Source organism: Camarhynchus parvulus, chromosome 4 (assembly GCF_901933205.1).
Source record: "Camarhynchus parvulus chromosome 4, STF_HiC, whole genome shotgun sequence".
Taxonomy (NCBI): Eukaryota; Metazoa; Chordata; class Aves; order Passeriformes; family Thraupidae; genus Camarhynchus; species Camarhynchus parvulus.
Window position 1 is genome coordinate 5,870,007 of NC_044574.1, and position 24,990 is coordinate 5,894,996.

Consider the following 24,990-nt stretch of genomic DNA (forward strand, 5'->3'; position numbering starts at 1 on the left):
AAAACCCACAAGCCCCAGGGCAGCAAAACCCCCGGCCCCAGGTGGGGCAAAACGCCGAGGATGCTGCGGAGCATCAGCCCGGGGAGGTGCTGGGGTCCTGCCCGCGGAGGGGATCTGTGGTGGAGGTGGGGAGAAGAGGGGGGAACCGTTCCGGAGGCGGAGACCGTGTTCGAAAGGGATGTCCTTTGGGCAGAGGGCTCAGGACGTGCCTGGGGTAGGCTGCAATAGAGGGGGTCCCACCCGGAGCAGGGAGCAGCAGCGGCAGCCCTGCCCGGGGAAGGGTGTCAGGATCTGCCCGGGGATGAGGATGGGGATGAGGATGGGGATTCCGCCGGCAGCACTTACCGAGGGCAGGCGGAGGAGCCGCCCTCTCTCTCCTCCGCCCCGCAGCGCCCGCTCCTCCCGCTCCAGCCGGGAATCCTTCCTTCCTTCCCCCCGGGAGACGGGGCTCCGGCCGGGAATCCTTCCTTCCTTCCCCCCGGGAGACGGGGCTCCGGCCGGGAATCCTTCCTTCCTTCCCCCGGGGAAACGCTGCTCTCTGCTCTCCTGCTTCCAAACCAGCCCTCCCCACTCCCCCTCGGCAGCCGCGGGTGACCCGATGCATGAAAACAATAATAAAAAATAAGAGGCGTTCCGTGGGTTTGGCTCCCCTGTTGCCAAACAGGGTGGTTTGTTCATAAACTAAACGGGGAAAATCTGAAAAATCTCGGGCTGGAAAAGGAACCTGTGGCAGGAGGTTGGTGAGATGTCACCTGGCCAGCCCCGCTGTGCCTTGTGCCCGAGGAGGGGAGGGCTGGCGTGGGTTTTGGGAAGGTTGGGAGGGCTGGCGTGGATTTTGGGAAGGTTGGGAGGGCTGGCGTGGATTTTGGGAGCTGGGCAGAGGGTTCTTTAGGCTGAGCTGGCCTGGGCAGGACCGGACCCGGCCCCGGTTCGGACTCAGGGAGCCACCGGCGCCTCTTGGGGAGCTCAGGGGCAGAAAATGAGCCCGGCAAGAAGAGGTGTAAAAACCGGGTTCTTTGAGTGCTGGGGGAATGTCACACACAAAGAAGGGCGGGTGTAACCCTCGGCCATGGCTCCTGTCCTAAAACAACCCCCAAATCCCGGCTCTTCACACTGAATTGCTGCCGTCGGCATGTCGGGCTCCTTTTCCATTTGCTTTCCAAAGACTGTTGCAAAGGTTTTGAAATCTGGCTTCACCCACCACCAAAAATGACACTGGAGAATTTTTCATTGGGTTTTTTCAATGGATTTCCTTTTTTCAAAAGGAGATCTCTTGATCAGGGTTGGTGGAAAGTAAAGAAACTCAAATTTTTTGTCCTCTCCCTGGAATAGCTCAGCTGCTGGATGGCAATTGGCCCCTCAGGTTTCAGACTTGTCTGTGATATTAGCACCCAAACTGTGATGGAAGAGCACGTTTGGGTAGTTTTGTGTCATGTTTATCGCTCCAGAAATAACCCTTTGAACATAATAAAATCTTTAATTTAAAATACTTTAAATTATGGATTTTCTCGAGAGGAAAGGGAAAGGAAAGGATGAGAGAAAAAAAAAGTGAGAGGAAAAGAAAAGAAAAGAAAAGAAAAGAAAAGAAAAGAAAAGAAAAGAAAAGAAAAGAAAAGAAAAGAAAAGAAAAGAAAAGAAAAGAAAAGAAAAGAAAAGAAAAGAAAAGAAAAGAAAATTATGTCACAGCCAAACACAACTTCATCCCTGCATTTTCCTTTAATAAGAACAAAATATTTTCTATAAAGCAGGAGAAATAAGTAATGCGTGAACCAGAGTTTTCTGTGACATTAGATTGATTCCATTACTTTAGTCAAAATAAGCTTCCATGTGTTTCTGAAAAAATCAGCTTTGACAACTTTGATGCAAATATGTGTTTAAAGTTGCCTTCTAATTTACATTTCATTTTAAGAAGTTTTAATAAAACTTGAAATCTGAGCAAAATATTTTATTTCTGATCAAAAAGAACAATTTTCAAGCCTGAAGGAAAGGTTCCCCAGCCTCTTTGAAAGCTGAGCTCCTGAAGCCAGTTTCTGATCTCCTTCCTCTCTCCTTTAATGCCACTGAACCAAACAGGAGAATCTGACCAGGGAAGATAAGCAAAGGAGTAGAAATTTTACCTAAAAGCTTGTACCATGGTCTTTTATTTCTCCATTTGCTGACAAATAAACATCAACAAATATAATTAAAGTATATATATATTGTATACACATTTAAATAAATTATATTTTGTATCCTATTAATATATTAAAAGCATAATAAATATATTAAATTGCAGAAGCAAGAAAAAACTTGTGATTTTTAATAACATCTAGTTTATAGTGGGTTTTAGTGTTTTGTGGTTTTTTTGACAGAACCTTCCTAAAACCTGTTTTTTCATAGACCCATCGAATCACAGAATGGACCTTTCAAGGTCATGTAGTTCCAATCCCCCTGCCATGGACAGGGATCCCAAATCCTTTTTGTCAGGGCTGCTCTCAGTCTGTTCATCCCCCAGCCTGGACTGACAATGGGGTTGCATCCACCCAGGTCCAGCACCAGCACCTGGCCTTGCCAAAACCCCCTTCTCCCTATTTCCCTTGAATTCAGAGTAAAAACTAGTCCAAAAACCCCAAAGGAAGTTGCCTCTTTCCCTAATTATCGTTAATTGCCCATTCCTGGGGGCTGGGAGGGGTCTCCAGAGAGTGGCACAGCTGGATCCTGGCTTTCCTCTGGCTGGGCCCTGCTTTGTCCTCCTGGATCCCAGGCAGGCTGTCAGGCTCCAGTAATTGAGTTTTTATAGAGTAGAGAATAATAGCAAACAACTGCAGCTCTTCCAAAGCACCAATCTCAAAAGAAATGACAAAGGAGAGAGAAAACAGCAAGAAGAAGTGGTCTGGACAGAGTGCTGCAAATGCTGTGTCAGCCACTCATATTAATGTGATCAATTCACCTGCCAGCATGTCACAAACCATCAGAAAAAACCATGACAAAATTTAACCTTTACTGGAAATTCAAAGATATTATCAAGCAGGGTTTCCTGGGATGTTGTCTCATGGGTTCTGGGGTTCTGGTTTTACATTATATTTTCATTATACTTACATTATATTTTCAATGCTACCTGGAAAGGCAGGAATGAGAGAAAATTGAGTTTATTTAGCTTTCTGATCTTTACAACAAGGAGGGTAATAGGAAATGTACATTTCAGAGCCTTTTGTGTATCAACAGCAGCTTGATCTTATAAACTTTGAGAAGTAGTAGAGCTGTTTATGCAGGCACCAGGGTACAGCTCCTTAAACTGGCAAACAAGGTGGTGCAGGGGCTGGAATACTCAGGTCTGAGAAACAGATTTTAGAGAGTTCTTAGGACTTGATAAAAGCCCTATATAGAATTGTCTTGAGCTGGAAATGGGAGTGTGTGTCCTATTTCCATCTGTCAGAGGTGGGGCAGTTCTCTTCTGTCCCTTGGGCAGTTTTCTTTATCTCTTCCACAAACCAATCCTCCCTCCAGGAGATCTCTTCTGTTCATGGGCCATTAATTATTAATTATCTTCTGTTCAGGGGCCATTAATTATTAATTATTTTCTGTCCAAGGCCAGTGAGTGTCCCTGCATGGCTGATCAAATTCCATCATGCCACTGGGAGATGCTCCGCCCAGGGGAGGAGCCAAGCATTCCTACCTGGATACAATCTGAGGTTCGGAACAGCACAGCAGCCTTTGCCCACTGCATTCCCAGAGGAGCAGCTTTCTGCTGCCCTGCATTGCCAGAGGGAGCCCAGGCCCATCTGCAGCAGCCCTGGAGCTGCAGAGGAAAACTCCCCCCTTGTGCAGGATCCCTGCTCCAGCAGCAGCACAGCTGGCACTGCAGGAGGGCTGAGCCCCCATGGGATGGGGCTGTGCCACCCCCTGACACACAGGGGGCAGCTCCTGCTCTGACTCTGGCAGTGGTTTGCTTTCTGGGTTTTTTTTATACTGTTGCATTTGTATTTTTAATTTTCCTAGTAAAGAACTGTTATTCCTATTCCCATATCTTTGCCTGAGAGCCCTTTAATTTCAACTTTATAATAATCCAGAGGGAGGGGGTTTACATTTTCCATTTTAGGGGAGGCTCCTGCCTTGCTTAACACACACCTGTCTTTTCAAACCAAGACATGCAGACACTGAGGTGCGGCTCCTTAAACTGGAAATAAGGTGGTGCAGGGAATACTCAGGAAAGGTTTGAGGCTTCATTTACACTCTGTGGCCACTTGCACAGCATTGTTAAATCCCTAGGGAAGGAGGGAAAGAGCTCAGGCCAATGTGTTGTGTTGCCAAGTAGAAGGACACAAGGAAACTTGGTGGGATTTAGACCTCATGGTTCAGCAGTGGAGATGCTGCTGTGGCAGGTGATAACCACACCATGCACAGAGATTTACAAAATGCACAGAGAATGATGGATAAAATAGACCTGTAAATCACATGGCATTGGGCAAATAGCCCCTTAAGGGTGTCAGCTTTGGTGTTTGCCTCTTGAGGGGGAGCCTGTCCTGATGGCTTCAAACTGTCCCGATAACACTGCTTTTTCTCCAGCCCCTTCTGAAGGCACCAGCATGAGAAGAAGGAGGAAGAAAGGAGCATTTGCTTGCTTCATTTAGCCAGGTGTGGACCTGTACAAACAGCTGTCTGGACTGTTACACAGCTCTTTCCTAACACTGCTGACTGACAGGGTTCCTGAGCAGAAGCCTCTGGAGGTGTCTGCTGACCACTTGTGTGGCAGCTGCAGGGTGTGCCCTGTGCCAGGCTGCTCTGGCCCTCTGCACTCGGGCTGTGCCCTGTGCCAGGCTGCTCTGGCACTCTCACTTCATCCCTGTGGAAGTGCTTGGGTCCCCAGCCAGGCAGGGAAGCTCCTTGGACACACAGTCCCTGCTGGGCTCCCTGGTTGTGCTTTGCCAGTATCTTCTGTGCTGCAGTGTCTGAGGCACTCCTTGTGCTTGGTGAATTCTACCTGACAAATTCTCTCTCTCTCTTCCTTCATCAGGCCCCCTATATTTATGTTTTCTTTTTCAGGTGGGATTTGTAATCTTCCTACTTTGACATAATCACTCCTAAACTGATTGCTCCAGCTGCCTGTGGCAGGCTCAGCTGTTCTGTGCTGCTTCCACTTGCTCCTCAGACCCCAAAAGTGCTTTATCTTCTTTCCAATGGATATCTTGGGGGTATACATTCCTAATTTTTTCTATCTTAACACTATGCAATTGATATTCTGGAAGCAAATAATACAGGTATTCCCATTGCCTTCTAGCAGTGTTTATGCTGATACAGTTCTAACCCTGTAAATATCTCCATGTGTCTGGGTGTTCTTCAGCTGAACTGCAGCCTGTGTCACACTGCTGAAAAATCAGGATCCTCCCCACTATCAAGGGAATTAGAGAGACCCAAAACATTCTTGATGAAATCCATGGGAATCACTGGAGCCTGAGATAGTTTATTAGACATTTATTATCATCACACCCATTAATTCAAGTCAGTAAGATGGAAATGTAGTTATAGAGTTATAGAATTATAGAAAAAGATAAAAGAAAATCAATCCTCAAAATATTGGCCAATCAATCCAAACAACCATCACCAGGGTCCAATTAACAAATCACTTTGGGTAAACAATCCCCATAACACATTCCACATGAGCCAAACAACAGGAGCAGCAAGAAGAGATCAGAATTGTTTTCTCTTCTCTCTCTGAGCTTTCTCACTGTCTTCCCCAGGAAAAATCCTGGGAGAGAGAATTATGTCTCTGTCTGTTCAAAGAGTATGTGAATAGCACACTTGATGATGAAAATGAGTTCCAAAATCTTTTTTCTGTCACTCCCCATAAATTTCCCATTGGTGCAAACTGGCCATGTGTGTTTTCCAGAGGGACCTCTGGTCACTGTCCCCAGAACTCTGCTGACAGCCTCTAAACTGCAGGGCTCTAGGTACTGAACTGGGTTAGTCAGAACGTGAAGTTTTGTGTCCAAATTCTGCTCTGTCATGGATTTTCCCTGGAGCTAGGGAAGAGTTTGAGGCTCATAAGCTCTAAAAGCACATCCAGACAAAGACATGGTCCAGCTCTGCCTCCTGACTTGCAACGATGGCAGCTCCTGAGTGCTTTTGAATGTCTGAGTTGTTCTTTGCAGCTTCACTTCAGCCACACTCTGGTGTCACTCCACACAAGAGTGAGCAACTCCAGCTGAACCTTCACCACTGCTTGGGGAGACCTTGGGCATTTCATCCCGGAGAGGGATAATGGATCTGATACTGCCAGATCACCCTTTTCTCACACCAGCTGATAATCCAGCAGAGACATATCCTGCAACGCAAGCAGAGGTATCCAAGGCTGGCAGGGAGCTGTCCCTAAATTTACCTGAAAGCAATAATGATTTTTACAGCTGTTAGACATCAGGAGACTCTCTGGGAGCTCTGGATAGTTTGCACTGCAGTGTCCACATGTCTGCTAGGTATTCCCATGGAATTGGTTGCTCACGCCTCTGAAGTGGCTTGTTTATCTCCCTGTAGCTGTTGGGCAGATGACTTTTATTTGTATGGGAGATCTTCCCAGAAATTTGATGACACTTCTAAGCAAAGTGTTTTTCCCTGCACAGGGCATGTCCCAGTTATCAGAGGGTCAGGGTTTCACCATGGTCACGCTCCTTGCCATATTCACACCACAGCATTTTCACCTGAGGATTGTCATGTTGTGCAAACAGAAACCCTTTGTCCAGAAGGAACCTTGGTATTTTTATCCTCAAACTGAAACCCAGTGAGTAACATTCCCCAAAGTGCTCTCTAATTATGGGCTCTTCCATTCCTAAGCATCCAGATTGGGTTGGGCTTGGAGCAGGGCTGTACAACTGAGCTTGGTGTGTGCTTTGAGCTCCAGAAAATTCAAAGACCACCAGAAAATTCAAACCCAAGAGGTATGAAAATGCTCAAACTGAGTCATCAGAAATGAGTGGAGATTTTTTAAGCCTTCACTGCCTGCCAAAAGCTGCACAATGACTCAACATCATGGTCTGAGGCAAAGCCTCTGGTTCTGTGTGTTACCTATTAGACCGTGTTGGATGTGAGGGATGGAGAAAATTATAAATCCAGCCAGAAATCCCATTGAGGAGACACCAGAGATCTGCTGCACAGACCACCAAGGGGAGTTGCAAAGGCTTTTGTTGATCTTGGAAGAAAAGACACCATTGATACCCAAAACAGTGTCCTGAGAGGGAGGAGAGTGCTAAACATCCACAAACAAAACCATTGGAGGAGAAAACTCAGGATATCCTACATGCTGTATCAGGACACAGAATCTATTTGAATAGCTGCCATATATTAATTGCTTCCAACAATCCTGGTTCTTGGCTCTGTTGTGTATTTCTAGCAATGGTGCTGAAATTATTGTATAACTCCGAGGAAAAAAAAAAGAGAAACTTATCATGGGAACCACTTGTCAGGCTGAAAAAAGTTGCCAAAGAAAATTTTCTTTTTCCTTTTTATTGTTCTCCTGACAAGCTGGACAGGGGCTCTTTTCTGTCATGCTGAAAAATCTAATTATATACATACATAAAAAAATAGATAGCACTAACCATTTGTCTCGCATGACTCACCACTGTCTGCAAATGTCATAAATGCTGGCAAGCAAACTGCAATCACAGAACACATTAGCGTCTCACAAGGCTGCCTGGCTTGATTACAGGCTGGCAAGGATTAGGCTGAGTAATTGGGAGAAGATGGGAGGAAGATTTCACTGGACATCTGGGATTATTGTGTGCAGGAAGCATGGCAGGAGACAAACACTAAAGGACAATCCAGTGCCTTCAATGGCAATCCCTGCTGCAGGTTGATACCATTTGTACAGCCCAGAAGAGATGAAGAAACAGAGCCTGTAATTTAAATAAATGTCTGTGAAACCCTTTGTTCATTTATCACTTGGGCCTAGTGTTTTAAAGAAAAAGAGGAGATCCCTGTCTGGAATAAATCTTCATGGCCACCTCCTGTGCAGGAGCAAGGCTGGGAAGCCCTGCTCTGCACCAGATGGTGGGAGGAGAGTTTCTGCTCCACCACAGTGGGACCCTGGACACCCTCACCAGGGTGCACAGTAAATGCATTTCCCTTCCTCACCAACCCCACTGGAAGACCAGGGTCCTTCTGGGTCCTTCTGTGTTCCACAGCACCTCTTCCTCTCTGCCCTGGGGCTACACCAGGTCCTGAGGCCTCACCTGCTGTGCTGTGTCCAGCTCTGGGACCTCCAGCAGGACATGGAGCTGTTGGAGCCAGTCCAGAGGAGGCCAGGAAGATGCTCAGAGGGCTGGAGACCCTCTGCTGTGGAGACAGGCTGGGAGAGCTGGGAGTGTTCACCTGGAGAGGAGAAGGCTCTGGTGTTGCAATAGGACATGAAATGAATGACACACACAAACTGAGAGGTTTAAGGAAAAAAGAGGGCAGTTTATTTCTGAACTCTAATATTTGTAGACTTTTAAAAGTGATTATGGATTGGAGGATGAAATTGCTACTTCTCTAGTTACATTGGTTAAACTAACAGTCTATTAATTCTTTCTTCTTCTAGAAAGGAATGCAAAACAATCATTATTTACATGAAAAGTGTGTGAGAAACTCCATTACAAAAATGTAAACAGTAAAAGAACTTAGAAGAACTTAGAAGAACTTAGAAGAACAGGGTGACACTCTGGGAAGACCTTAGAACCTCCTTCATTGCCTAAAGGGCTACAAAAGAGCTGGAGAGGGAGTTTTGACAAGACATGGAGTGACAGAAGAAGGGGAAATGGCTTCAAACTGAGAGAAGGCAGGGTTAGATTGGATGTTAGGAGGAAATTCTTTATTGTGAGGTTGGTGAGGCCCTGGCACAGGTTTACTGGAGATGTTGTGCCTGTCCCAACCCTGGAAGTGCCCAAGGCCAGGCTGGATGATGCTCTGAGCAACCTGGTTTAGTGGAAGGTGTCCCTGCCCATGGCAGGGGTGTTGAAACTGGCTGATCTTTAAGGTCCCTTCCAACCCAAACCATTTTTTGGTTCTGTGATTCTGTGCATGTCAGGGCAGACCAGAGCCACAGAGGAGCGCCCTGGGCTGAGCAGAAGATGAGATCACAGGAGTCTCAGTCTCAGACCACCAGGCATGATGGATCTGCTATAGATAGGCTTTAATAAGTAGACAGCTGTTCTAGATTGCAAGGCAATGGGTATTCTATTTCCATCTGTTAGAGTTATCTTCTGCTCATTGGGCAGTTTTCTTTATCTCTTCCACAACCAATCCTCCCTCCAGGAGATCTGTTCTGTTCATGGGCCATTAATTATTAATTATCTTCTGTTCATGGGCCAGTGAGTGTCCCTGCATGGCTGATAAAATTCCATCATCCCACTGGGAGACGCTCTGCCCAGGGGGAGGAGCCAAGCATTCCTACCTGGATACAATCTGAGATTCTGGGACACCACAGCAGCCTTTCCACTGGATTCCCAGAAGAGCAGCTGCCTCTTCCAGTGGACCTTCAGTGGAAAACTCCCCCCTTGTGCAGGATCCCTGCTCCAGCAGCAGCACAGCTGGCACTGCAGGAGGGCTGAGCCCCCATGGGATGGGACTGTGCCACCACCCTGATACACAGTGGATCAGCTCCTGTTCTGACTCTGGCAATATTGTTTTGTTTTACTGCATTTTAATTTTATTTTTATTTTCTTCCCTAATAAAGAACTGTTATTCCTGCTCCCATATCTTTTCCTGAGAGCTCCCCTTAATTTCAAATTTATAACAATTCAGAGGGAAGGGGTTTACGTTTTCCATTTCAGGGGAGGCTCCTGCCTTCCTTAGCAGACACCTGTCTTTTTAAACCAAGACAACTTTTTTAAAAAACAAAGCTACTTCTAAAACTCTGGAGAACTCTGAGGAAACTCATCCTTTCACAGTGAGATGGACAGTGAATTTCTGAATCACAGGGTTTCTCAAATGCTCTTCCTCAACTTCCATGGCACCGATGCCAGGACCTGTCCCAACAAAAGCCAGTCTCACTTCAATTTTACAGTCCCGTTTGAAAATGTACACCTTCCTGCTTAATTTTTAAAGTTTAATCCCTTGATTAAACCTTTGTTTAGTCCCTGAAGATCTGCACTCAGTCCCATTCACATGCACAGCATTTCCTGGGCCAGGGACAGACAGCTCTCGAGCTGTAAAATATGTTTGAAATGTGCAAAATGTGTGAAATGAACTGTGTGCATTCCCCAGCTCCTTCGATGTGCCTGGAGCACAGATTTTATCTTGCTGGATGACACCAGGGCAGTGATGCCTGATTTTTTGAGAAGTTTCACAGTAAAAAATGACAAATCATGAGGAAATACTCATGTGGACAGGGAGATTTTGGGCAGGAAAAGAGCCATGCTCTGTTTAAATCTGAGGCCATCCTGTGCTGCGTTGGGAAATTGTGCTCTTCTCTACAAAAAGCTGTGTTGTGCTTTTTGCATTTGACAATTAGATCTGTGGCTTATTTTTAGCTTTAATTAAGTATTCTTTCAAATCTTATCACTGCCCACCCAGAGCAAGTGGAGTGGCATAAATACAGACATGATGTAGAGTATCTTATGCTGAAGAGCACTGCAACAGCAATTAATAATCTTTTCTTTTTCCCAAGCATTTCATCTTGAATCCAGGAGAGGACTTGTTTACTGATCTGGTTCATTTGTTGAAGAATGAAATGCTGTCTGGCAAGGTTAATATTTCACATTTTATTATGGCTTTTCACTTGAGGATCTAAAACTTTTTTACAAGACTCAAAGTTTGAACTATAAACTTTTTTTCAGCAAATTGTGGCTGCCCTTTCCCATCAGTACTCAAGGCCAGGTTGTATGGGGCTTTGTGCAACCTGGTCTAGTGGAAGAAGTTTAGTTTCGCTTTTTTTTTTAGAACATGATTTCCCTTCCTCCATACCCCCCATTACTTAACCTATCAAAAATTTTACATATAAAATCATAATTAGAGTTACAAAATACTTTAGAGCTATATAACAAAACATCCCTTGCCACTCGACTTTTACTAAGTTAAGCAACGTGCATTTGCATGTAAAAAACATCTCACTGCTTGTCTTTTTAAGCTTTACTAAAGCTGCAAAATACCTCACAGCTCCATGGGTGGAAAGCTGATCAGAGAAGCCAAAGGCTCGCTGTTCCAGCGGGAATGGTGGGATAATTGCCCGCGGTTGTAGCACACACCTGATCTGAATGCCTATGGAGGAGTTTGTGGAAATGAGGATGTGCCTGGAGCAGCAGGAGGAGCGTGCAGCTCCTCTGCGATGGGAAATCACTCTCTGGAAATGCTGCTTTGCTCCAGAGATAAGGAAGCCCCAGGGAGATTAAAGAAGCATGTGTTGGAAATCAGGTGTTATTCTCCAAGGACTTTTCTCTTGGCAGGATGTGTGAATATTACTTGGTCATTAAATCTGGGGATATATATATATATAAAAAATATATAATATATATTACATACATTATATATTATTTATCAATATAATGTATATATTATATCTAGATACATGTTATATGTATCTATATATTATGTATAATATATGTATTATATATATTACATATATGGGTATATATATGGGTATATCTTACATATAATAGATATTATAATATATTATATCTATATTATATCTAGATATAATATATATCTATATATATTATATCTGGATATAAAAATATAATATATATTGTATATATCAAATATAATATCTAGATATAATATATATCTATGTATTATGTATAATATATATAATATATATCTATCTATATTATATATAGATATATAATATAAAGTATATATTATATATATGGGTATATCTTATATATAATATATATTATTTATATATATATATGTATATATTCTATCCCTTTTCTCTGGCAAGAGAAGGGATAGAATATAATTGCAAGGCTGGGGAAGGCAGATTTTAAATTTGAATGGTTTGGGGGGCAGCAGGAATCACTGCACATTTTGGGGGGTTGCTAAGGGCACGTGTTCATGCTGGCACCTCTGCTGGGGATGCCCAGCTGTGCCCAGCTGTGCCCTCTGCCACCCCACAACTGCACCTGCTGGCTCTCAGAAAGAGCAGGAGAGAGGGAAACTCATCTGTGGGTTATGATATAGGAGAGGCTGAATAGAGGAAAATACAGCCTGTCTGCTAGGATGATGAACTTCTTTGAGCTGGATCACACAGCTCTTCAGGGGCAGGACAAAAATCCATCAAAAGCTCATCTTTTCCAGGAACACATATAAAGAAAGTGGGGAAGGGAATGAAAATCCTCATCATTGATGAGGACAACAGAAACTGGGCTGGGGGGTGAGAGTGTGGGCACATGGCCCTGCCAGACAGCCATGCCCGCCCAGCAGATCTCTGCATCATCTCACTGCTTTCTCATATTTGCTTTTTTTGCCCCCTTTCCCTGTTCTCATAGCTCAGTAATTCTTTCCCAGGAATTCACATAAAATGGTGCACCAGGTGCTGTCCCCAGCCAACAGCTTAGGAACAAAACCCAAAAATGTATTTCTGTTGACAACTGTATCAGACTGATTCCTCTGGACCACCAAAATCCTCCTCTCCCAATAACAATCTGTCTGCTTTCCACTGCCTACTCTGTAACACCAAAACTCATTTTTGGTTGTTCTGTTTTTCATGTCTGGCTTTGTACAATCCAAGCTATGTTTGTTTATTTGACACTGACTTGTGCTAGATAAATATGATCTATGCCAGATAAATATAGGTTGGATTCAAAGAATTGGTATCCAGGCTATTTATGTTAGCAGCTTGACTGAATCAGTTTTAACCAAGGTAAAAAGTAAAATCTGAATATAGAAAAGGAACCAGGTAATAAACAAGAGCAGAATATAAGTTACTTCCATGTATTTTCTTTTTGCAAAACTGTGTTTTTCTGACCTTTGTGATGAAGTTGCCACTCACCCCCTTTAGATCTGACACCATCCATAGCCACAAAGCTGACATTTCTCAAACCAGGGATATCCACAAATGCAGATGAAGGTCACAGTGACCTCCAGGCTCTCCTGGGGAGGCACTACCATGTCTGGGGCTGACTGTGAGCAGCACCCACAGCAATGCTTTGCTCTCTGCTTTTGGCCGCCCAGGCTGTGCAACTCTCCCCTTCCAAAACCCGGAGAGGCAGCCCAAAGAAATCACAGCTGGCTCCCCAGGAGCCTTTGGGCAATGAGCTGGAAGTTGCTGGAATTTACAAAAATCCACAGTCAAAAATTAGTGCTTATCTATTAAAACTGTGGCTGAAGCAGAGTCCTTTGGCTCTGAAGGCTGAATCCACATTATTCCAGGAATAAAATGAGGAAAACAACCTGAGCTGAAACCACCACCACAGACAGCAAAGACTTCCCAAGCAGCACAACCAGGAGCTGCCAGTTTCTGATGCTCTCAGTGATGGGCACAGCCCAGGGAGGCTCTGAGCACTGAATTTGAAGCATTCCACATTCTCTGCTCCAGTAACTGGGAGAGATAAATACCTTCCTGCAGCTTGGGGGATAAATTCCTTCCTGCAGACAAGGTGATGGGTGAAGGGTGAAGGCAGGGACACCTTCCACTATCCCAGGTTGCTCCAAGCCTCATCCAACCCATCCTTGGGCACTTCCAGGGTTGGGGCAGCCACAGCTCTGGGGGAAAAAAAAAGGCATCATTCTAGCAACAGGTCCCTTGATGTATCAGATTTTATGTAAATTCATCAGATTTTATGTAGATTATTGCAGAAGATTAAGATACACATGAAAATGGTTTTTCTCTGATAATTTGGTTTTTTACTTTTTTTTTTTAATATATAGTTGATGTTATACAGAGCATTGATGGAGAGCACTGTATCCTGTCCCTTTTTTAATGAACACCCAGGGTGTGCCAAAACCTGCTCTAATTAGAGCAATTTTAGTGCTTTCCAGTGAGGTCACTGCTTAGGAAGTGCTACTCCATTAAATAGAACAAAAAATATCACCTAGAACCTGACCCACCCCCAAAAAACCCCAAACAAAATTAAAAAACAGTTGCTGGGGGAGAGAAAACAGAAGAGTTTCTGGCAAGAGAAAAGACCTCAGTGCAAATCAGATTCCTCACCACTGCCCAGTTCAGACTTTTGCCAGTTGGTGCTACATGGTGCTCTGTTAGAAGCCTTTACTTTTTGGTGAAAGGAAATCCTGTTTTTCTAGCTTGTGCCTGTCAGGGTGGTCACAGGGGAGCTTTAAATATTCATTTATTTTACCAGAGTTCAGAAATACTTAGCTCAAACCAATTAAGTTTTTAATTAAAATGCATTAGAAGGAGAATCTTGCATATTAAATTTCTCCTTTTATTTTCTTTTTTTAAGAGACACAGCAATCAATAGAGTTTGGCAGCCCCTGTATTACAACAAGGAGAAGCCCAATAACATTTTTAACCTTTGCTTGTGAATTGCATGAGTCACAGAATTGAAACTCACAGAGCAGAACCTTGTAACTCCATTTCCTTTTCCCAACGTGCTGATTTATGTATTGACCATATTCCCCAGCTCCCTGGGACAGAAATGCTGTCATTTTAAAAAGAAGCAGGGTTTCATCTGTGGGCATCATGCTTCTGTGGATTGCCAGGTCAATATCTGCAATTCTGTTAATGTAGGAGCTGCTGCAGTAATTGATCTGTGCCAGCACCCACCACCACTTGAATGATAAATCCATGTTTTAAACAAACTGCTATAAAAAACTGCAGAGAGCCTGGCAAAAAAAACCAAAAAAGCCTGGAGAGAGCCAATAAAGAAAGATAAAATAAAATAAACTGTTACAGAGCCTCCTCTGTGCAGTGTCTTCAGAGGGGACTTGGGTATGGGGTGTCTAGAAGAGGTGAACGATGGTGTTGGTTCAAAAAAAAAAAATGAATTTCAGTCTTCTTATTGTTTTGTGCTTACCCAAAACATACAAAATCCCATACTGGGACAGCAGGATACAGAAAACATTGCCATTAGTGGGATGAGTCTGAAATCCAGCTTTTCATGCTTGTTATTAGAGATAGGAAAACTTATTTGCAGGCTTCATAAACTTGATTTAGCGTAAGGATTTTGATAGAAAATGAAAAATGCCACTAAAACACAAAAATACTTTTAGTTCTGTTGGAAAACAAATTGTGTACAGTGAAAAACAACCATCTCCAAAGCAAGGATGGGAATATTTTATAAAGATACATTAATCTCAGGTGAACTTCTGGTGAAATTGCTTTTCTGTAAGGCCAAAACTATAAGAACAAAATAAAGGGAAAATTTAGTGCTCATATCTTCTTGAAAGAGAAAAATGTCTGTATTTGAACATTTTCTAGACTTCTCAGTTGGAGACACCTGGCAGCACCTCCTCACTGGCTCATGGTATAACATAAAATAATGAAAATATCTCACTGCAGAGGCAGAAATGTGTCCTCAGAGGTGGGGAATGAGCAGCAGAGCTCACCCAAAACACAACCCCAAGGGGCCCAGGAGAGCCTTCCATCAAAATAGAAAATGTATTGACTGGCTTTGATTGCTGCTGGAGTAAAGCAGCAGCAATTCTCCATGTAGGAGAATTACCTTTAGAACAAAGAATGTTTTTAATGTAACTGGCTTCTAGGAAAGGGAAGTGCAAGACAGCACTGAACAATTTACCAAGAGGTTTCTGTCATTCCCGTGCTCTTTGGGGTATAGAAACTGACAGAGCATAAAGTTCCTTTGAAAGTCAGACTACTGAGAAGTTGCAAAGTGATTACCTGAGACTGTGAAATAGATTAATTAACAAAGAAAAAAAAATGCAGTGCTTAATAAAAAGTTCCATATTCAAGGTGTCTGCCAGGTGTGTTTTGCTTTCAGTGCTATTTTTCTCTCCACAGCAGGGAACAGAATTTCCCATTATAATCAGGAATACTGCTAGCACTTAATGCCTGAATGCGGGACCAAAGACAAATTACAATGTAATCAATCTTTTCAAACTTTTGTGAAGGATTTCTCCTCTCACCTTGCACTCAAAAATGCTATTAGCATTAGTGGAAGTATCAGTTGTTCCTTTTTCAGTTTTGTTGGCCTGGCCCACTGTCCTACAGCCAGAGCTTTGGCCCCTTAATACAACAAAAATTCTCCATTTGTAGGTTACAGTGGCAGCGTCACCCTTGGCTGCTCCTCCTCCTGTGATTCACCCTCATCCCTGGCAGGGATAAATGTGGAATAAAAAAACTGTGGCAAGAGGCAGTCTATATTTTTCATTTCACACTCTGACACATAAAACAGAGCCTGTTTCAACTCAGTGCTTGGGTTTTAAATTTACCCTTCCAGCTCTGTGTTTAGGCAAAAAAGCCAGTTTGCTTTTGAAATGTTTAGTTTTCTGTTGTTCACCATCCTTTGTCCCTTTAAATAGGGGCCCATTGGTACCTTTTCCAAGTTGGCAAGAACACAGGGAAATAGAAATTTGTATTTCTAAATTGGGAAACTTTTTTTTTTTTTTTTTTTAATCTGGTAGCAGCTAGAAACTTGATTTAGGTGAACAAATGAACAGAATTAACTTTTCAGATGCTTTTCCACAGCTATCCAAGTGTCATCTCCTCCCAGCCATGGCCCTCACCACCAGATCCCAGCATCAGGAGTCAGCCCTGGCTGAGCTGGAAAAGGTCGTGATCAGAACAAGAAATTCCCCTTCATACCTATGAAAATATGGGGAGCTGCCTGATTTCCCAGGGAGGAGCTGAGTTCAGCATCCCCCTATGGAGATGTTCAGCTCTTTCCTCTTCCCACGGTGTCTGGATCACATTTCCAACATGCCCAGTTCTCCCTTTGCCTTGTGGTGGGCTTGAAGGCACCAAACCCATGCAGACAGTTGCCCAAAAGACAACAATGGTGCTGGAAAATGGATGCTGTCAGCATTTCTGGCCGCCTTTCCCAAAGTGCACCTTGCTGCCACACTCAGCAATGTTCCAGTTCCAGTTTCTGCCAGTCCCAGGTTGTGGCGGGAGCTCAGTGTGAAGAGGAGCAGAAGAGGAACAGGACCTCTGGTCAAGGCCAGGTCCTGTTTGGAAGGTCTTCAGTCCCAAATGTGAATTATAGATGGAATTAGGTCACCTCTGAAGAACAATCAGAATCCTTTCTTTGTCAGATGATCAGCTCCCTAAAAACTTTTCCTACCAAAAGCACAGGGAACACATGGATTTCCCAGCCATAATTGGATTTGTGTGCTTAAATCCCTTTATGGCATAGCCAGGGGCCTATAAATCACAGGGACACTTTGGAAAGAGACCCACACTCAAAAATCTACATTTTAAATTATTTTTTTTTTAATTTAAAGAGAAAAGGTTTTGGTTTTTTATTGTTTTTTTTTTTGCCTGCAGGAATTCTTTAGCAAATACATCTGACAGGTCAGCCAGGGATGAACAAACACAGGAGAGAAAGCTCCTGGAGCCTGCAGGGCTCCTGTAGGCACTCAGAGAGCTGTTCATAAAAACAACTGGAAACTGCAGAGCAGGACTGACCTACAGCTCTCTGACCCTGCTCCTCTGTGACACTTAGGGTCTGCCTGTGTAACTGGCACATCCTTGTGTATATATATATATGTGTGTGTGTGTGTGTATTTAATACATACATTTTATCCATATATATTTATAGATGTATGTAGATGTATTGATATAGGTTTTGTTTGCTCGTTTTGAGGGTTTTTTTGTTTGGTTGGATGTCACTGTGTTATTTTCTGAAAAATCCCCTTGCCCAGGAGTCATCTCCTGGGAAGCTGAGAAGTCTCAGAGAAAAAGGAAAACAATATGATCTCATTTGCTTCTCCTGTGTTTTGCTGCTTTGGAATGCGGTTTGGCAATTGTTTAGCCAACAGGTGGTTGTTTCATTGGCTTTATGTTAATTGTTTTAACTTAATGACCAATCACAGCCAGCTGTGTTAGGGCTCTGGAGAGAGTCACGAGTTTTCATTTTCATTCTTTGTACCCTTCGGCCTGTATCGTTTCTCTATTCTTTAGTATAGTTTTAGTACAGCATTCTTTAATAGAATATAATATCATAATACATTAGCCGTCTAAGAACATGGAGTCAGATTCATCATTTCCTTCCTGCCACAGGCGGCCCCAGAAACTGCCACAGTTGGTTTTTTTTTTTGTTTTGTTTTTTCCCAGCCATAGAGGCAATGGCTGAAGCACATGTTGGAAATACCCAGACGAAGCAAGCCATGAGTCTGAGTAGGGGTGGATCAAGCATTTAAACCTTCCTAAACTGCTCTCACCTGTCCTGAAGGTGTTCCTGAAACTTCTGACGGGAGCCAAAGTCCCCAGTGAAATCCCCACTGACCCTTACACTGTGCCCCATGAGACTCCAGCTGCTGACCTGCTGCTGCTGTGCCAAATTCTGTCAATTGTACAACACAATCCCAGAAGGCAAAACCCTTCCAGCAGTGAAACCCACCTGTGCTGGTGGCCAGCAATGGTCCACACCTGGGAGTAAGCGCTTCTGCAGTAAAAAATTGGCCTGAAGGCCAGAAAAAGCCTGAGAATAAAATTATCATGCACTGAAATTCCCAGCTCAGCATCAGACAAAACCACTGACATATGGCAGCCTCACAAACCAACCCAAAACCTGTTGAGTTTAGTATTTTATGCTCAGTATGGATAGCTGAAGCCCCATCTTGCCCTTGGCACAATAAATGGACGGACTGAAGAAAGTGCTTTATAACTGCAGAGTGCCCAGGGACCCCTAAGAGGCTTCTGCAGCATCCAGGTGCTGTAACCCTGGACATGGAATGGGGGGGAAAATGCAGATTTCATGAGTTGCTGTTGGAACCCTGGTTAAGTAATATTGTGTATTTAAATAAAAAAAATCCCACACTGAGGGCCATGAGTAGTTAGTTATTGAGTTAAAATTAAAAATAATTTGTCATTTCTTAATTAGACAATTTATCCTTGAAAAGCCTTGTAGAGAGAGAGAGACAAAGCTCCATTTTTAGTTTGTTAGAGTACTATGAAACTCACAGTTTGTAAAAATATAATATAAATAAAAATGAATGAACATCTGAGTTCAAACAAAAATGACATCTCACACATTTAATCCTGATCCTAACAATAAAAAAAAAAACCCAAACAAACAAACAAACAAAAAACCCAAAACAAAACAAAAAAACACCCAAACAACCAAAAAAGAAAACCACACTAAAGGCAAAAAACTCCACAAGTTGCCTGTAAGAACTGAAATGAGGGATGCAGAACTCCAGGTTCCAGGTGGCTCTCTAAAATGCAGCTTATTACATCCAAGATGTTACAGCAGTCATGGGTGACAGAGCTGTGCCTACAGCTGTCAGCTGCAGCTGCAGGCAGCCCTGGAGACCCTGAGTTTAGAATATAAATTCATTATATAGTATTCTTTGCTGAGCATCTTAATACAGTAGAACCAATCTATACCTTAACTTTTATCTATAGTCTATCATAACCACTAAAATTACCATATTCATGTTATTGTTCCCCAATCACTAAAAGTCAGTACATTACAGTTTAAGCTAGAAGTTGTTTTTCAGTGTTCTTGCAGTGGAAAATTCTGAGACCTTTTTTCTACTTGCAATATTTGCTGACTTGTTTGCCTGGGCTATCTTTCTGCTTGGTAAAAACATCTTCTTGTTTGGGGTGGGTTTATCCTTTGCTCTAAGTCATAAAAACCCCTTCTAACTAACACACCCTTTGCCTCCTTGGTTATCCAGTAAGACTGGCTCAGCAATTCTTTTCTTGCATATCAAAACTTGCTTCCATCTCTATTCCTTCATCAGACTCTACGTTCAAAAATCTTTCTGCTAAGCACACATCTGTGAGACCTTCTTGTCAAACTTTCATCCTTCCCAACAGTTGCCAGTGGAGATTTGTGTTCACTGGTTAAAGCTCTGAGCTTTCCTCCCCAGAGAAGTGCTGCTCCTTGTCACAGCCGGCTGTGCTGTGCTGTGTGGCCAAGCCTGGCAAGGCAATTACTGCTGAGCTAGAGGTGAAGGGCAGGCAGGCACTGCTGGGATGCTCCTGGCATTAATGGATCTCATCAGTCCCCATTTGGGAATGCAGCAGTTAAATATGCTTCATGCCATGCTGTGTCACACACGTGCTCATCCTTTCTCGGCTCTCTGCTGCCAGAAAAACTCCTCGATGCAAGCTGGAGGAGATGGATGTTTGTTGTTGTTATACAATAAACAGCATTAAATAAATCTCTGAATAAATGTCTGGAGAGTATCATAAGGTGGGCAGAGGTTGGCTCACAGTAAGAGGTACTGTACAGAGTAAGGTGTGCAGCCAGAGGGTGCCAAGCATTAAAACTTGAATTCCCAAAGCAGAGCTCTACCAGGAGCTGGCTTGGGTGTTAAGCAAAGAGGTAAAAACTTGAATTAATTAATGATTTGTGACAGAAGAATGGCTGATGGAGGTCTGCCATGATGCACAAGGTATTGGTTAGGAGTTGGCACTTGGGATGTCGGATTTCTGGCATGTGGGGAGCACGAGCTGCTTTTCCTGCAAACACAGAGCTGTGCCTGAGATCAGGCTGGGACACACACAGGTACACACACACTCACAGAGGCACATCCACACAGTGCTAAGGAAAAAAATGCTCAAACCCAAACCCTGGCCACAAGGCTGGGCAGCCAGATCTGGCTTTCATCCACACCAATTGTCACTAATCCTCTACAGCATCTTTGTCTTGTTGAGTCATGGGCTAAGCACAAATTCAGTTACTTGGACCACCCTGTTCCAGTGCTTCAGCTGATTTCCCTGGCCCTCTGATTTAGCATCATAGAAGTGCCTTCAGGATTCCTTTCAAACCCATTCTCCATAATCCAGTTTAATGTGGAAACAATACAATAAATAAAGATGATAAAAACCCAGCACAAAACAAAACAACCCCCCAAAAAACAGCTTTCAGTGCTATCCCCCAGACAAGATTATTTATTACACATATTGGTCAAAGTTTTGAGTGATCAACAAATGAAGGAGTGGGTTGCTGCCTTCTCTGAGGAGAAATCACCCCAACAAACAGTGTTTGAATAGGAAAATATCTATTACAGGATGTGCAGCAACCGTGGAGAATGTGAATCCAGGAGCAGCTTTATGAGGGGTGACTCAGGCATTGGTCATCCCCAGAAGAGTGGTCAAAACAGTGAGGGAAGAGGGGCAGGAAAGCACCTGCATTGCAGGGAGGAGTGACTCATGGAGAGTTTCATCTCCAGCCTCACAGATTTCTGTCCTGTCGTGCAAGTCCCATCCCCAGGAGCATCCCAAATCCATCCATCTGTCTTTCCCTACCAGCTACAGGCCTGGGAGTTTGGGGCTTATACTCAGGAACTTTTCCCTTCCTTCCCAGAGGTGAAATTTTGGTGGAAGAGTGGTTCCCCTTCCATGCAGTTTTCATTCAGGATGAAAAAAATGGTTTGGCCACAAAACTATTTGAAAATTCAGGTGGGTTTCACCAAAAACCCCCTGCTAGCATGGTTAGGATTATGTTGATTAAAGAGACAGCTGATTCTGCCCTGAAAAAGGTGCATAATCAAATTAGGTCCAAAATGAATGGAAAAAGAGGGTTACCATTTTCTGAAAGCCCAAGTATTGTCTTTTCTCCAGTTCCTCTGTTTTTCAATCTATTTCTTCAAAAGCTAGAAATGTACCAGTGAAAGGAAAAGGCCTGACTCAGCTCAGACTATTCCCACACTTCTTTTAACCTTGAGCAACTTGCTCCTGAAACCACAGAACTTCCCAGCCTTGCACTCACCTGACACCCCACACCTCACTCCCAGCCACGATGGGCTGGTTCCCATACCCTGCACTCCTTCCCTTCTCCTGGGCAGCTCCAAGCTCTCCATCCCACAGAGCCACAGCACCAATGCTCCTCCTGTCTCACCAGGGTGACCTCCAGAGAGCACTGGAGTCAGATCTTAGAGTTCTCCAAGAACTGAAGAAATGTTGCTTGGATGTTTTTCCTGCAACAGAAAGAATTGGGATCAGAAAGAATTGTATGGAAAACCAAAGGATCGGAGCTGGCATTTCTCCATCTGGCTTGCACAGCTCCATTTGGAGTTTAAAAAGCCCATTTATTTTGTATTAGGCAAACAGGGAACTGGTACAAAGCAACACTGGGTACCAACCCCCTCTCATACATGCACTGGCTGGGTTCCAAGGCAGCAGTGGACAGGCACAGGCTCAGAGGGCACCTGATTCCTCAAGCACATCAGCTGCTGCTCAGCTCTTCTCCTTGTGCTTTGCACCACTTCTTGATTTCTTTGCTAGTCTTGAAGCAATTTTCCCCACCTCTCAAGATTCACACTCCTCCAAAAGCCTCAGTGGGGTGTGCAAAGGTTTGGGGCTCTGTTTTGAGCCAGTGCCCCAATTTTTGGGAGTTCTGTTATTGTGCCATCTTTACTGCCCTGTCACACCTGGCACTCAGCACCAGTTTGGGCAGCAGCACCATGTGAACAAGCCTAGCTCAGCACCAGCACCTTGCAAAGCCAGGCTAAGGCAGAATTAAAGCCTTTAGGCTGGTATTTGTAGCAGCAAGATTGGGTTTGTTGATTTTATTGCAGGAAGCTGTGACCACTGCCAGAAACAGTGCCGGGGAGGCAATGGGGAAAGTGAGCACTTTCAGCTGTGGGACTGCAAAATGCCACATCAGGGGTCTCCTCTCTCTGATTTTTATTAAATTTACTTCTAATTTTTTTTTCATTATTTATTTTCTACAAAGCCCAAGCCTCTTGAAATAACTGGAAAATTTTCCAGGGAACCCAACATCCTTTGGATGCAGTTTTCAGGGTGAGTGAACCCACCACCACCACAGTGAGAGATGCAACGGGATTTTGGGAGCTCCTCTGTCACCTGCAGGGCAGTACAGCTGGTCTGGTTCTCCAGGTAAGGCAGTTTTTTGTCACAGCTGAATTGAAGAAGGTGCAGCTGATTGTAAAGGTGTCATAGCCTGAATCTGCTTTTGAGGCAATGTGATTGAAATAAAACACTGAAGTGCTTGTTTTCAGTTTTTGTCATTATTTATGTCTTTCATACACACATTCCTTGGATCAATCCAGTGAAATCTCACGGTGGGAGCAGTGATGGAAAGCAGGAGCAGCTGGCAGAGGAAGGAGCAGCTCCCAGCCTGGAATACCCTCACATGTTGATTAGAGCAGGAGCTTCCTGATGGGACTGTTTGCCCTGCTGACCTGCTTAATTAATTGACTCATTATCAGCAGCTCCCCCAGGAGCCATCAAACATCACCCATGAGAATATTTTCCCTTGATATCCATCCCACAGAGAAATAAAATCTACTTATTTTTCATATTTCTCTGGCATATCATTTCCCTGCTGAGTAGCACACACAGCTGGATGTTTCCATGGAAGGATGAGAACTGAATTTGCAAATATTACAGCATGTTTCCATTTAACAATTGCTTTTTTAAAAAGGGAAATATTTTATATAGGCTTAGCTCCATGTAAGAGAGGCTCTTCCCAAGGGGGATAGGCCTGGCTGGATATCACCACTCTTCACAGGGAGAGAGCAATGCTCAGGTCTACAAAGGCCACATGATCCCAGAACTCCTTGGAGTTCTGTCCAAGAATGAGATCTTGGAGATGTGTCCAAGAATGACCTGCAAAGTAAAGGAAAGGCTCAGACCACTCAAAACCCAATTTTTTTCAATGTCCAGTGACCAAGGAGATGGAGAGGAAAGTAAAGTATGTGGGTCACCATGACCCTGGATCGAAACATTTTGTTCTGAACTCATGGAAGGTGATCTCATGGGCAAAGTCAAAACATATTACAGAATATGTTGCTGGTAGTTTACAACAAAAAATAAAGTAGTATCAGTGGAAAATTCTAACAGTTTTACCAGGTTTATATTTGATGGAGGCAAATCCATCAAGCAGCTTTCAAGCTGACCACAGAATCACAAAACAAGCTGAGTTAGAAAGGACCCCCAAGGATCATCCAGTCCAGCTCCTTGCCCTGCACAGCCCCATCCCCAGGAGTCACCCCCTGTGCCCCAGAGCATTGTCCAAACACCCCTTGAGCTCTGCCAGGCTGGCGCTGTGACCACTGCCCTGGGCAGCCTGGTCAGGGCCCAGCCACCCTCTGGGGGCAGAACCTTTTCCTGATACCCAGCACAAACCTCCCCTGACACAGCTTCAGGCCATTCCCTCAGGCCCTGACAGCAAGAGAGTGGTTCCTTCCAGATGGAGGAGATCTGAGTCAAAGCACTTGGATGTCTGAGCTGAGCACAGGTGCATGCAGAGGACTTGTCATCATCATGGAGTCATTTATAGCTGCAGTCAGTCATTTATAGCTGTAAACTCACTTTTATCTTGCAGCAGCATCAGACAGACCTGTACACTATAAATGGAGTCATCCCATCCAGCAGTACATCCCCTTTCACTTTCTATTGATGATTCATGTAGCTTTTAACCAAAGCAAAGAAACCCTCTCCATCTAAGCAAGCTCAAATAAAGGCAATGAAGAACTTTTAATGTTTTATGAACTTCTATGAAGGTTGTGTCCCAAATTCAAGCCCAGCAGACTGTTCCCAAGCACTGACAGCACCTGAGCTGTCACAGAAACAGTGTGGAAATAGGCATGAGGTCAGCTGAGTCTGGTTGGAAAGCAAAAGACCTGGTTTTAGAGAAAATGGGAGGAGTAGCTGGCACTTGCTTTTGTTCTGGACCACCAAGCCATAACAATAAACCTTTCACATTTCTCTCTGTTTCTCTCCATCTCTTTTGAACTCCATCATTTGCCCAAGAAAGTGCCATTAAAACTATACCACTTAAAAAGAGTTGTTTGACCACCATCCCTTGACAAAATTCAGTTTTGTAAAATGTGTTGATTGGCAAATTCTTTGCTTATAATTTCTGCTCAGGTTGGTGGCTGAGCCAAGGGCAGAGCTGACCTGGCTGCAGGTGTGGATTTGCATCAAATCCAGGTGTGGATTTGCATCATTAACTCCTTCTCTGCTACCATGAAGCATTTGCTGAATGATTT

General features: G+C 43.8%; 1 protein-coding gene across 1 annotated transcript in view; it reads right to left on the bottom strand.

Annotated features, from left to right (window-relative positions):
* The window catches only part of LOC115903148 (histamine H2 receptor-like), a 48,342-nt gene that overhangs the window by 13,228 nt on the left and 10,124 nt on the right, over positions 1-24,990 (bottom strand). The gene's annotated exons all lie outside the window — the stretch shown is intronic.